Source organism: Triticum aestivum, chromosome 4B (assembly GCF_018294505.1).
Source record: "Triticum aestivum cultivar Chinese Spring chromosome 4B, IWGSC CS RefSeq v2.1, whole genome shotgun sequence".
Lineage (NCBI taxonomy): Eukaryota > Viridiplantae > Streptophyta > Magnoliopsida > Poales > Poaceae > Triticum > Triticum aestivum.
This window is the reverse complement of record NC_057804.1, coordinates 635,204,731-635,220,714: the sequence shown is the minus strand read 5'-3', so window position 1 is coordinate 635,220,714 and position 15,984 is coordinate 635,204,731.

Genomic DNA, 15,984 nt, shown 5'->3' with positions numbered 1-15,984 from the left:
AGTGTCGAGGAATATCACAGGAACTCTATATGATATGATTTTTATACAATTTTTTCCTTTTGAGCCAATTGGTGCATAGGAATAGATTCATATACTCCACATTTCAAAGGAAATAAACATGATATCATTTCTATAGCTTTAGAGCCACTTGGTTCATATGAATGGATTCCTATACTCCCTTAATTTCAAAGAAAAATAAACATTAGCGTATATTTAATAGAAAAGTTCCTATGATATAAACCAAATTACATCTCTTTTCTAATCCCTCATAGGAATTGAGATACATGTCATCTCTAGATTCAATAGAAAAGATCCTATGATGTGAACCAAATGACATCTCTTTTCAAATCCCTACTCATAGGAATTGAGATGCTCCATGTCATCTCTTTCCCTACAACTTCCATGTATAGATCTTCTCTATTTCTAAATAGCTAGCACAACCCACTAGTAGCTTTTTCCAAAACATGCAACTATGGCACAAGAACTATATAGTGTGCCAATAACTTTGAAAGATGGTCGCTGGATGAAGCTAATCCGACAGTGTAGAGATAGGCAAATCCGAGCACTACTGGCCGTTGGATATCATCAACATTCCACCAAATCTACCACATGTACAATTTAGAAGACTCCATGGTTGAACTTAAGCATAATGCACAAACCTCAAAACACAAGCACTTCTCCTTTGTTCTAGAATCTTTTGTATCATAATTGATTATTTTTTTCTAAATGAATTGCCATTATTTGTTTTTTTACTTTATAATTTACAATGCACAACCCCATGAATCTTAACATTTTTATAAAACTAATTGATTTTGAATGAAATGAACTATAAGAACTAAACGAACATCTACATCATGCATATATGACTCAAAGCTTTACATGCTATAGTGTGTATTTATTCATAATTTGGTTTCAAAACCTCATGCGTTCAATACATGTGTACCTTACTAGTTTTGAGTAGAGTAGAAAATTTCACGCGGCCCCGGGTATATCAAAATGCAGGGCCCATGCATCATTGCCTTTCGGTCGAACCTACGTCCACATTTTTTTGTACGTACTATATCTCTACTGGTCCCCGAACCCAAAATGTTGCCTCGTTCCCGTAAAACCAAGCAGACGACACATATTTAAGGCGTCGACTCGAACCCGTTTACTACAATGTGGCCCCGCACACCGTAGTACTCCTACAAAGCCTACCGCCGCACTCATCATCGGTTTTCCTCAAGAGGACGAGGGAGAAGCTGATTAGTAGTGGAGGCGCTTTCAAAAAAAAGGATCTGTAGTGGAGACCCCTACCCTAGGGTGCCTTAGGTAGCTGCCGCACGCATCATTTTTTTCTCTTTTCTTTATACTCTTGCGCCCTAGAGTGAAATGATGGTTGCTTCGTCCGTCCAGCTTAATGCGGGAAAGGTGGGGCTTTGTGATTTGACCCCTCATCGCTCATTTTCTACTACTGCGGCGCTACAACCGTGGTGCCTCCAATTCCAACCGCTGCTCTGAACTGTAATTTGGTGCATCGCACGTGGAACAGGATGGTGGATGAGCCACATGTCGGCCAAAGGGGTCCTGTTAAGTGTTGCCATTTCGTGTGCGGACTGACCCTTCTTGAGTTGCTACGCCAATATGACACGAGCAGCCTATCACTCGGTTTTGCTCCTTGGTGAATCCCGACTATATTGATCTAAAAAGATATGTGCTGAACTACCCTCTCTGTCTCGGTTTTTTATTTTTAGGCGTCTCAGTTTAAAGGGCATGCACGTAGTTCTATGTCATCCATTTGACTAACTAAATATGAGTTACTATGTCACAAAAAGTATATCATTGGATTCTTAAGAGGATGTAGTTGTATTTAAAAGTCGAGGGCGGGGCTTTTCCTGCGTGGTAGGCAGGGCAGTTCCGCCTAGTCGGTTCGACAGAGACACGAGAAGACGTGGGAGTAGGCTGCTGCAAACGTAGGGCTATGTGATTTGACAGCGAGTTACTGCTGGACAGGTGGGGCCCCGTGATTTTACTTGCCATTATCATTTTAACCGCGGCGCTACGACCGGCGTGAATCTCCCGATTCCTGACCACCTCCATACAGGTGCCTCTCCCAATGCTCCACCATGTAGTAGAGGCTGGCTCTTGCATGAGAGCCCACTTCTCCACTTTTTCCTTGCCTCTCTTTCCTCCACATATGCAAAAATGCCATGTAAAGCGCACTATTATACTTACTTTTACTTGATCCTACAGGTGCTAAGCTTGCCACATAGGCATAAAGTCTGATGTGGCAACTTAATCAAGAAGAGAGAGACTAGTTTGGTGACCCAAGGAAGAAACGGTGCTAAGCGCATGTACCTAGGTGAAAAGACAATTTTGAGTCTATAGCTAATTAAATGAAGCAAACTTAACAACACCATTTCATTGGAAGAGGTCACTCCTTGACAAATGCAATAAATACTAGTACTCCATGTGTCCCATAATATAAGAACGTTTTTGGCACTACACTAGTGTCAAAAAGGTTCTTATATTATGGGACAAAGGGAGTACGAAGAAAGATATAGAGAGAAGTAAAGAAACACTTATAGCCAACCTTGTTGTAGTATGAGTGACTAAGTGATGACTATGTATGACATGCCAACATTAGATAGCCTAACGCACCATGTTAAATCTCCAAGGGCGCGACCACGCGAGCGACGCGACGGTCGTGGTAGGCGCGACCATGATACGGGCTGCTGGCAGCCCTTTCATCTGAGATCAAATGGTCGCATGCTAAGTTGCTGAAAATTTGCAGAATAACCCTCCAGGATAGCATATTCACCCATAGGTCTAGAATCACGCCATGCAACCGTTCGATCTCAGACCCTAGGGCTCTCGGAAGCCCGTATCATGGTAGAATGGAAAGCCACTACCCTGCTGTTCGCACGCTGGCAGTTCGCTCCTACTCGTCCCCGCATGTCCTTCAATACTACGACGGTTCGCTCCTAGTCGTCCCGTCCATTCACATTACGGCAGTTCCACTAATCCTAACCCTCCTCCCAAATCCATGGCGTCCCAAATCTCCACGATCGGCAGTGAGTACAAAACAAGGTTAGAACCATCACCTGCGATGAGTTCGACGTCATATACACCCGTTCTTCCGCGACGGTGAAAGGATGCCTTTCTCGCTTCAGACGCATGTTCGAAAACTCAGATGATGAGTGGGTCGCCGCGCTAGATGTTGAGTACACCACAGTCCTGGGACGAGAGAAGGATCTAAAGGACGAAGAGAGGAAGAAGCCCGCCGTGATCCAGGTTTGCGTACATAACATTTGCCTGGCCTACCACATATGCCATGCCAACGTTAAGTGCCAGGATTTTAAGAACTTCCTCAAGGACAAAATAGCGAAATTCGTTACTATAGACTTTAAGAACGAAAAAGAAGTCCTGGGTCGGATAGGCCTCATTGTAGGCAACCCCTTCGACCTCAGGAAGAATCGGTTGCTGCCCTCTCGTCAGCCTTCAATGTTGACCCTGGCAGGAGCCATGGTTCATCCTTCGTACCATAAACTTGAGAAACCTCATTAAACGTTTCATCGCCATGCATGGCAGCGGAATGTACTAGATATAGAACACATCCACTACGCTCTAATGGATGGCTACCTTTGTTTCAATATCTACAAGGGTTGGATGAAGAGAAACAGCCAAGTGTGCGGTTCAAGCAAAGAAGTATCGGCCAAGAGGAAGAGGGACAAGGACGAAATCGAGGACGTGGACGAGGACTCCGAGTAAGGTGGCAGTGTCGTTGCTGATGGTGATTTTAAACTTCTAATGCAGTGTCTACCGGATTAGTTGCATAGTTTAATTTCAGTTGTGCTTAGTTTAATTTGAGGGGTGTGTTGCGCTGAGCCCCCAACAGAACTATGTTATGTTTCTTCTCGTTACTTTAACTCTTCAGTATGTACATACTACTAGTATTTCTTTAATAGGATTTAGCACCCCAATTAAGCACGTACTAGCTTTTTTAATAGTATTATATGCATAATTTAGCGACGAGCGCTCTCTATATGCACCACCTTTTTTTAATTTCAATTTTTGCTCTATGGAGCAATCCATAGATAGTACTACTATACAAAAGTATACATTTTTTAAAAGGCTAGAGTACAGTTCATCACATATATAGCCAGTTAAATTCTCAACCTAGAACAACGTGCATGCCATGTAGTAAACCGATACGGAGGAGGTATAGTAAAAATGAGGTGATTTTACCGAGCGATCGGCGGGGGAGCATGGCCTGTCATTCGGTCCCACGGGTCATGATGTACCAAGGTGATGCGCGTGTCCCTTGTGAGGCAGAAGCAATACTACGTGGTTTGAGATGATGGCAAACCGAAGTGTGAAATAATATGGTTGCTTCGTCCGTCTGGAAAGGTGCGGCATTGTGATTTGACGTCTCATTGCTCTTTATTACTACTGGGCCGGTACGAGTGGGGTGCGCCCCCCTGCTGTTCTGCACTGTTATTTGGTGCTTGACACGTCGACCGGTTGCTATATGTCCCACATGTCGGCGACAGGAAGTACATAATTCATGAAAGGGAGCGTCGATAGAGGAGTATACTATAGAATTCATGAAAGGGAGCAACTTAGTTTTGGAAAAATCTGTTTTTACGGAGTATGTACCCACTTGGGTTTATTGGTATCATCTAAAAAACATTCATTTTTCCCTTTGATAAGTCTCATTTCTACTATACTATTAGTAGTACCATTACATGTTGGACTTCGAGGTGTGTTAGATCACCCGACGCAAGCAGTGTCAAGAGGAAACTAACCAATGCATGTACAAGTTCATGGAAATCTAGTGGTCATTCATGCATTCGTTCTAATTAATGACTCGGTAAACATAACTTCTTGAGAAAAACGAGCGTACTAATTACTTGTGCAATCTACGAAATTAATTCGACCACTCACCGTCTACCTTGGTTGGAGTGATTTTGAAATTGATCCATAAACTGGAAAGGAGGGAGTAGTAACTTTTGTCTCGATTACTATTTGTGGCCTTGTATAGATGCAAAATGTACTTTTTTATAGTGGACTTGTATAAGTAAATGGAGGGAGTACTAACCAAGGTACGTAGTAGGGACGAGGAGTAAACAGAGGGAGTTGTAAAATTTTCTCCTCGTGCTGCGAGCCACCACGCGCATGGGCGAGGGAGCAGGCGTAAGGCGTACAGTACTAGGAGTACTACTACTAGATTCACCTCATCCTGCGAGCCACCACGCCCGTGGGCGGGGGAGATGGCGTACTAAGCAAGCTTCTCCTTGTTCTGCGAGTTGACGGGAAGACATTAATCGATGCAACATTAATGGTGTTTGCCTCGTGGTACTGGCAAAGGAAGACATTCATTATCCCTTGCATGCATGCGGGAGTTTGTAAAAAAATACATCTTGATGTTCCGTGCAATGCACGGGCATCTTGCTAGTCCATGAAAACAACACATGGCAAAATTCCACGGCGAATGAGGGATTTGAATCTGTTGGGAGGGGCTGTTTGGATCGTGCCCGGGGTAGCCAAATATTGGCAACCCTTTTGTCCACCCGTGCCTTTGCCACCGATGAACGAGGAATGGCTCGGGTGCTCATGCTGTCATGCATCCTCCAGCGCGCATGTTGGAGACGAGCTCGCACGAGCTGTGTTTTTTTTCCCACAACACCGCCCAAGCCGCCCGCAGACCGACCGGCGACCCACAAATTACGGCATCCAACCGTAGCCGCACACATTATGACAGCAACTCAACCAACCGGACGAAATTCACGCAAACACATAGACAAACTGATATTTCATATAAACAACGACGAAAATCATATAAAATACCAGATTTTCATACAAACCTGACGGATTTCATTACATTCAAATGAACTACGTGGTGCTAGTTCTGGATAGCACAGGTATATAATACCTGGCCTAAATGGTCGCCCGCTGGTGATCGCAGCACGATCACCGGACTGCCGGGAGCCCCAGAGGTATATGCTTCAGCGCAAAGGATGGCTTGCTTCCCCACTGCCCAACTTATATCATTGGCTGGTGCCGAAGATGATGGTGGCCGGCACCGGCTCGAGTTCATCACCGGCCACTACTTCGCCTTGGCCGGCACCGGCTCGAGTTCATCCTAACATTACCCTCTTCCGTGGAGCCCTTGTGGGGTCGACGAAGGTCCTCGCAACAAAAGGATCTGGCAAGACACATGTTGTGTAAGCCGGCGTCGCCTCCGCGGTGGCCTTCACGGGACCCAAGCGGCGGCGGCATCCTGTGTTCTACTTCTCCTCGATGATGGCGGCGGACGCGGAGGCGCTGGCCACCGACTCGTCGCTCTCCGCGCACCCGGCTTCTGTCGCTGCTTGCATGGCGCGGCCGCCGACATGGGAGTCTCGGCCACAGAAACGGGAGACGCGGTACGAGGCGGCGGCGTGGACGGCAGCAATGACGCCCATGCACTGCTCCTCGTCGAGCTGGCCTGGAGCGGTGAGTTGCTGAATAGCACGCCGGTTTGGGGCGGCAACTGGCTCCATCGGGCGAGGGAAGAGAGGTGGATCAGGGATCTGCATAGCTCGTATCCGGCGGGCTACCCAGTCGGCTTGGATGCGGAATAACGACTCTTCGTAAGCCATTGTAAGAGTGGACAAAATGGTGGAGGAGACAGGGGAGCGGCGGAGGTGTGCGATTCTTGGCCGGTGTTTGGCCTCGTTTAGATAGGAGATTAAAAAGACGGCGGACGGGAGGAGCTCGGCCGGCGTTGCATTTAACGCCTGCCCGGTCATGAACGGACGCGTGTCCAGAGTGGGTTTCTCGGCTTCCACACGTGCGGGTTTCATGGAGGCGTTTGAATGCGGCACGCAGGCGTGTTCAGCCTGCCGTGCCGCGAGTGGCGCCCTCGACTCTAACCTAGGACACCACGCCATTCTTCCACTAACGTGTGGGCTCTTTGGGTGCATGGCCTGCATGTCAGTGACCCAACACAGGCAGCGCACAGTAGAGGAACCTTTGGTGGGCCAGGGCGGTCAGAAGCGGGCATTTCATACACCGATGATTGTTCATTGAGTGTGACGTCATCTTTTTCATGTAGATAAGCCTACTATGTTGATAGCCCGTTTGATACGTCGTGATTCATAAAGACCGTTGCAAACATCAATGTTCTGCTTATCACAGATAAGATTGATTAATACCCGTAACAATCCATGTCCTTAACAAAGGGTGCATGCAAGTATATGTTGAGCGTGTGTCTTGCGTCGTGTGCTGTGTGCATGCAGGCGGGCGAGTGTTGCGTGCGTCCAAGGATTACGTTTCAGTGTTGCATGCATGGGTGCGTACGTGCGTGTGTTCGTGAGTGCATGTGTACGTGTCAGTGTTGCATGCCAGCATGCGTGCATGTGTACGTTATGTGTACGTGTCAGTGTTGCATGCCTGCATGCGTGTGTGTCTTGCGTGCGTGCATGTGTACGTCCAGGGTGAGGCCACACGTCAGTCGACTGACTTTTTCATCTTTGGTCATTAGATTTTCCAGCCGTTGGATACGAAATCAAGGGCCTCTAGTTTATCATCAAACTCCACCTCCCCTGAGCCGCCAGCCACCACCGGCCGCACCGCCAGCCCCCGCCGCCCGCGGCCGGCCTACCCTCCCCGAAACCACTCCCCACCGCCGGTCCGCCGCCGCACCGGCCATCCCTCTAGCCCCCCCTCCCGCGCCGAGCTTTTTCTCCGGTGATCCCCACCCCACCGCCCAATGAACGCCCCCAACCGCCGGTGACTGCCAACCAGAGGTCTCACGACTTCGAATGCCCACCGACCACTAATTTATTACCCTTTCTATCCTTCATATACGCGCTGACGGGTGGGTCCTATGGTAATGTGCGCTGCTGAATGTGGACCGTTTGACTAGTCAATTGATCGTGTTATCAACAAATTACGGAGTTGTATGGTGAGCCAGTGACCGTGTGATCACCCTAAAATGTACTCCTATTTTATTAACACAGTACAGACTCAAACTACATTTCTTTCTTTCATATACTCGTTGACAGGTGGGCCCCACGGTTACGCGCCCTGATGGTGCAACACTAGTTACGCCGCATGGAACGTTTGACTTGTCAATTGATTGTGTCATCAACAAAATACGGAGTTGTACCGGTGAGCCAGTGACCGTATAATCATGACATGTATTTGTTTAACACGGTACAGATGCAAGGGCTCATATATACGCGCAAGCACTCACCGCTATAAGCGCACACTATACCTGGCCATACCTCGGGCCGGGCCGGGCTTCGGACTGGGCCTAGCGAAGCCTGAGAAAAAAACCAGGCCCGAGCCCGGCCCGGCTCGGCCATCGGGCCTGTTTTCTGGGCCCGAGCTCGGCCCGAACACGTAAAAGCCCGTTGGGCTTCGGGCCGGCCCAGCACGACCTTCATAGAAATGCAAAAATGACGGGCCTAGGCCCGGCCCGGCCTGGCCTTCGGGCTCAAAATCTAGGCCCGAGCCCGGCCCGGGGGCAGCATCGGGCCGGGCCGGGTCGGGCTTTTTCGGGTCGGGTCGGGCCTGGCCGGTCGGGCCAGGCTTCCCATGGCCAGGTATAGCACACACACGCGAACCCTACCCCTATGAGCACCTTCGAGTGAGTGGGCCAGCATATATGATCTTGAGATTTTACGAAGTCACCATAGGTGCCTCGTAGTCGAGTGGAACGTCTCCTCCCACTTCACGTACATCGCCGGAAAATACTGAAATTAACACAAGATAAATGCGAGCACCGGGACTTTAACCTTGGTGGGCTCGAGAAACCACTGTCCTCCTAACCATCCAACCACATGTAGGTTAGCACGACAAAATGTATGTGGTGACCGTGATGAGCTTATTCTGAAGTCCAGTGACCATATCGTGCTTTCGCTTCAAATACAATGACCGTAAGTGTCGTCAACAAAATATGGAGCACACATCAAATGCAAAGTCCGTCAGTGTCATCAACAAAATATGGAGACGTATCGTGAGCTAGATACCGTTGTACTATTGTATATGCTTATTTTCTTAGTGGCCGATTGCATGTGTGGTGTGGTGGGTGAAGGAAATATGCCCTAGAGGCAATAATAAAGTTATTATTTATTTCCATATATCATAATAAATGTTTACTATTCATGCTAGAATTGTATTAACCGGAAACATGATACATGTGTGAATACATAGACAAACATATGGTCACTAGTATGCTTCTACTTGACTAGCTCATTAATCAAAGATGGTTATGTTTCCTAACCATAGACATGTGTTGTCATTTGATTAATGGGATCACATCATTAGGAGAATGATGTGATTGACATGACCCATCCCGTTAGCTTAGCACTTGCTCGTTTAGTATTCTGCTATTGCTTTCTTCATGACTTATACATGTTCCTGTAACTATGAGAATTATGCAACTCCCGTTTACCGGAGGAACACTTTGGGTACTACCAAACGTCACAACGTAACTGGGTGATTATAAAGGAGTACTACAGGTGTCTCCGAAGGTACATGTTGAGTTGGCGTATTTCGAGATTAGGTTTTGTCACTCCGATTGTCGGAGAGGTATCTCTGGGCCCTCTCGGTAATACTCATCACTTAAGCCTTGCAAGCATTATAACTAATAAGTTAGTTATGAGATGATGTATTACAAAACGAGTAAAGAGACTTGCCGGTAACGAGATTGAACTAGGTATTGGATACCGACGATCAAATCTCGGGCAAGTAACATACCGATGACAAAGGGAACAATGTATGTTGTTATGCGGTTTGACCGATAAAGATCTTCGTAGAATATGTAGGAACCAATATGGGCATCCAGGTCTCGCTATTTGTTATTGATCGAGAATGGTTTTAGGTCATGTCTACATAGTTCTCGAACCCGTAGGGTCCGCACGCTTAACGTTTTGATGACAGTTTTATTATGAGTTTATAAGTTTTGATGTACCGAAGTTTGTTTGGGGTCCCGGATGTGATCACAGACATGACGAGGAGTCTCGGAATGGTCGAGACATAAAGATTGATATATTGGAAGCCTATGTTTGGACATCGGAATGGTTCCGGGTGAAATCGGCATTTTACCGGAGTACCAGGAGGTTACCGGAACCCCCTGGGGGGTTGATGGGCCTACATGGGCCACGAGGGAGAAAAGGGAAGGAGCCAGGAGGGGGCCGCGCGCCCCTCCCCCTCCTAGTCCGAATAGGACAAGGGAAGGGGGGCGGCGCCCCCCCTTTCCTTCCCCTCTTCCTCCTCTTTCCCCCCTTCTCCTACTCCTACCTGGAAAGAGGGAGTCCTACTCCCGGTGGGAGTAGGACTCCCCCCCTTGGCGCGCCCTCTAGGCCGGCCGCCTCCTCCCCCCTGGCTCCTTTATATACGGGGGCGGGGGGCACCCCAAAGACACACAAGTTGATCTACGGATCGTTCCTTAGCCGTGTGCGGTGCCCCCTTCCACCATATTCCACCTCGGTCATATCGTCGCGGAGTTTAGGCGAAGCCCTGCGCCGGTAGAACATCATCATCATCAACACGCCGTCGTGCTGACGGAACTCATCTCCGGAGCCTTTGCTGGATTGGAGGGCCGGAGATCATCATCGAGCTGAACGTGTGCTGAACTCGGAGGCCCCGTACGTTCGGTGCTTGGATCGGTCGGATCGTGAAGACGTACGACTACATCAACCGCGTTGTGCTAACGCTTCCGCTTACGGTCTACGAGGGTACATGGACGAACACTCTCCCCTCTCGTTGCTATATCATCACCATGATCTTGCGTGTGCGTAGGAATTTTTTTGAAATTACTACGTTCCCCAACAGTGGCATCCGAGCCTAGGTTTTATGCATTGATGTTATATGCATGAGTAGAACACAAGTGAGTTGTGGGCGATACAAGTCATACTGCTTACCAGCATGTCATACTTTGGTTCGGCGGTATTGTGAGATGAAGCGGCCCATACCGACATTACGCGTACGCTTACGCGAGACTGGTTTCACCATTACGAGCACTCGTGCTTAAAGGTGACTGGCGGGTGTCTGTCTCTCTCACTTTAGCTGAATCGAGTGTGGCTACGCCCGGTCCTTGCGAAGGTTAAAACAGCACCAACTTGACGAACTATCGTTGTGGTTTTTGATGCGTAGGTAAGAACGGTTCTTGCTAAGCCCGTAGCAGCCACGTAAAATTTGCAACAACAAAATAGAGGACGTCTAACTTGTTTTTGCAGGGCATGTTGTGATGTCATATGGTCAAGATGTGATGCTATATTTTATTGTATGAGATGATCATGTTTTGTAACCAAAGTTATCGGCAACTGGCAGGAGCCATATGGTTGTCGCTTTATTGTATGAAATGTAAACGCCCTGTAATTGCTTTAGTTTATCACTAAGCGGTAGCGATAGTCGTAGAAGCAATAGATGGCGTAACGACAACGATGCTACGATGGAGATCAAGGTGTCGCGCCGGTGACGATGGTGATCATGACGGTGCTTCGAAGATGGAGATCACAAGCACAAGATAATGATGGCCATATCATATCACTTATATTGATTGCATGTGATGTTTATCGTTCATGCATCTTATCTTGCTTTGATTGACGGTAGCATTTTAAGATGATCTCTCACTAATTATCAAGAAGTGTTCTCCCTGAGTATGCACCGTTGTGAAAGTTCTTCGTGCTGAGACACCACGTGATGATCGGGTGTGATAGGCTCTACGTTCAAATACAACGGGTGCAAAACAGTTGCACACGCGGAATACTCAGGTTATACTTGACGAGCCTAGCATATATAGATATGGCCTCGGAACACGGAGATCGAAAGGTCGAGCGTGAATCATATAGTAGATATGATCAACATAGCGATGTTCACCATTGAAACTACTCCATCTCACGTGATGATCGGACATGGTTTGGTTGATTTGGATCACGTGATCACTTAGATGACTAGAGAGATGTCTGTCTAAGTGGGAGTTCTTAAGTAATATGATTAATTGAACTTATTTATCATGAACTTAGTACCTGATAGTATCTTGCTTGTCTATGTTTGTTTGTAGATAGATGGCACATGCTGTTGTTCCATTGAATTTTAATGCGTTCCTTGAGAAAGCAAAGTTGAAAGATGATGGTAGCAATTACACGGACAGGGTCCGTAACCTGAGGATTATCCTCATTGCTGCACAGAAAAGTTACGTCCTGGAAGCACCGCTGGGTGCCAGGCCTGCTGCTGATGCAACTGACGACGTTAAGAATGTCTGGCAGAGCAAAGCTGATGACTACTCTATAGTTCAGTGTGCCATGCTTTACGGCTTAGAACCGGGCCTTGAACGACGTTTTGAATGTCATGGAGCATATGAGATGTTCCAGGAGTTGAAGTTAATATTTCAAGCAAATGCCCGAATTGAGAGATATGAAGTCTCCAATAAGTTCTATAGATGCAAGATGGAGGAGAATAGTTCTGTCAGTGAACACATACTCAAAATGTCTGGGTATAATAATCACTTGATTCAACTGGGAGTTAATCTTCCTGATGATAGTGTTATTGACAGAATTCTCCAATCACTGCCACCAAGCTACAAGAGCTTCGTAATGAACTATAATATGCAAGGGATGAACAAGACTATTCCGGAGCTCTTCGCGATGCTGAAAGCCGCGGAGGTAGAAATCAAGAAGGAGCATCAAGTGTTGATGGTTAACAAAACCACTAGTTTCAAGAAGAAGGGCAAAGGGAAGAAGAAGGGGAACTTCAAAAAGAACGGCAAGCAAGTTGCTGCTCAAGAGAAGAAACCCAAGTCTGGACCTAAGCCTGAAACTGAGTGCTTCTACTGCAAGCAGACTGGACACTGGAAGCGGAACTGCCCCAAGTATTTGGCGGATAAGAAGGATGGCAAAGTGAACAAAGGTATATATGATATACATGTTATTGATGTGTACCTTACTAATGCTCGCAATAGCACCTGGGTATTTGATACTGGTTCTGTTGCTAATATTTGCAACTCGAAACAGGGACTACGGATTAAGCGAAGATTAGCTAAGGACGAGGTGACGATGCGCGTGGGAAATGGTTCCAAAGTCGATGTGATCGCGGTCGGCACGCTACCTCTACATCTACCATCGGGATTAGTATTAGACCTAAATAATTGTTATTTGGTGCAACTTTTAAGCATGAACATTATATCTGGATCTTGTTTGATGCGAGAAGGTTATTCATTTAAATCAGAGAATAATGGTTGTTCTATTTATATGAGTAATATCTTTTATGGTCATGCACCCTTGAAGAGTGGTCTATTTTTATTGAATCTCGATAGTAGTGATACACATATTCATAGTGTTGAAACCAAAAGATGCAGAGTTGATAATGATAGTGCAACTTATTTGTGGCACTGCCGTTTAGGTCATATCGGAGTAAAACGCATGAAGAAACTCCATACTGATGGGCTTTTGGAATCACTTGATTATGAATCACTTGGTACTTGCGAACCGTGCCTTATGGGAAAGATGACTAAAATGCCGTTCTCCGGTACTATGGGGAGAGCAACAGATTTGTTGGAGATCATACATACAGATGTATGTGGTCCAATGAATGTTGAGGCTCGTGGCGGATATCGTTATTTTCTCACCTTCACAGATGATTTAAGCAGATATGGGTATATCTAAATGAAACACAAGTCTGAAACATTTGAAAAGTTCAAAGAATTTCAGAGTGAAGTGGAAAATCATCGTAACAAGAAAATAAAGTTTCTACGATCTGATCGTGGAGGAGAATATTTGAGTTACGAGTTTGGTCTACACTTGTAACAATGCGGGATAGTCTCGCAACTCACGCCACCTGGAACACCACAACGAAATGGTGTGTCCGAACGTCGTAATCGTACATTACTTGATATGGTGCGATATATGATGTCTCTTACTGATTTACCGCTATCATTTTGGGGTTATGCTTTAGAGACGGCCGCATTCACGTTAAATAGGGCATCATCAAAATCCGTTGAGACGACACCTTATGAACTGTGGTTTGGCAAGAAACCAAAGTTGTCGTTTCTTAAAGTTTGGGGCTGCGATGCTTATGTGAAGAAACTTCAACCAGATAAGCTCGAACCCAAATCGGAGAAATGTGTCTTCATAGGATACCCAAAGGAGACTATTGGGTACACCTTCTATCACAGATCTGAGGGCAAGATTTTCGTTGCTAAATTCGGATCCTTTCTAGAGAAGGAGTTTCTCTCGAAAGAAGTGAGTGGGAGGAAAGTAGAACTTGACGAGATAACTGTATCTACTCCCTTATTGGAAAGTAGTTCATCACAAGAACCGGTTCCTGTGACAACTACACCAATCAGTGAGGAAGCTAGTGATATTGATCATGAAACTTCAGATCAAGTTTCTACAGAACCTCGTAGGTCTACCAGAGTAAGATTCGCACCAGAGTGGTACGGTAATCCTATTCTGGAAGTCATGTTACTGGACCATGATGAACCTACCAACTATGAGGAAGCGACGATGAGCCCAGATTCCGCAAAATGGCTAGAGGCCATGAAATCTGAGATGGGATCCATGTATGAAAACAAAGTATGGACTTTGGTTGACTTTCCTGATGATCGGCAAGCTATTGAGAATAAATGGATTTTTAAGAAGAAGACTGACGCTAATGGTAATGTAACTGTCTATAAAGCTCGACTTGTTGCGAAAGGTTTTCGACAAGTTCAAGGGGTTGACTACGATGAGACTTTCTCACCCGTAGCGATGCTTAAGTCTATCCGAATCATGTTAGCTATTGCTGCATTTCATGATTATGAAATTTGGCAAATGGATGTCAAGACTGCATTCTTGAATGGATTTCTAGAAGAAGAGTTGTATACGATGCAGCCGGAAGGTTTTGTTGATCCAAAAGGTGCTAACAAAGTGTGCAAGCTCCAGCGTTCCATTTATGGACTGGTGCAAGCATCTCGGAGTTGGAATAAATGCTTTGATAGTAAGCATATGGTTTTATACAGACTTTTGGAGAAGCCTGTATTTACAAGAAAGTGAGTGGGAGCTCTGTAGCATTTCTAGTTTTATATGTAGATGACATATTGTTAATTGGAAATGATATAGAATTTCTGGATAGCATAAAGGGATACTTGAATAAAAGTTTTTCAATGAAAGACCTCAGTGAAGCTGCTTATATATTAGGCATCAAGATCTATAGAGATAGATCAAGACGCTTAATAGGACTTTCACAGAGCACATACCTTGACAAAATTTTGAAAAAGTTCAAAATGGATCAGGCAAAGAAAGGATTCTTGCCTGTACTACAAGGTGTGAAGTTGAGTCAAACTCAATGCCCGACCACAGCAGAAGATAGAGATAAAATGAAAGATGTTCCCTATGCTTCAGCCATAGGCTCTATCATGTATGCAATGCTGTGTACCAGACCTGACGTATGCTTAGCAATAAGCTTGGCAGGAAGGTACCAAAGTAATCCAGGAGTGGATCACTGGACAGCGGTCAAGAACATCCTGAAATACCTGAAAAGGACTAAGGATATGTTTCTCATATATGGAGGTGACAAAGAGCTAGTCGTAAAAGGTTACGTCGATGCAAGCTTTGACACTGATCCGGACGATTCTAAATCGCAAACCGGATACATGTTTATATTAAACGGTGGAGCTGTAAGTTGGTGCAGTTCTAAACAAAGCGTCGTGGCTGGATCTAGATGTGAAGCGGAGTACATAGCTGCTTCTGAAGCAGTGAATGAAGGAGTCTGGATGAAGGAGTTCATTTCCGATCTAGGTGTCATACCTAGTGCATCGGGACCAATGAAGATCTTCTGTGACAATACTGGTGCAATTGCCTTGGCAAAGGAATCCAGATTTCACAAGAGGACCAAGCACATCAAGAGACACTTCAATTCCATTCGGGACCAAGTCCAAGTGGGAGACATAGAGATTTCGCAAGATACATACAGATCTGAATGTTGCAGAACCGTTGACTAAGCCTCTCTCACGAGCAAAACATGATCAGGACC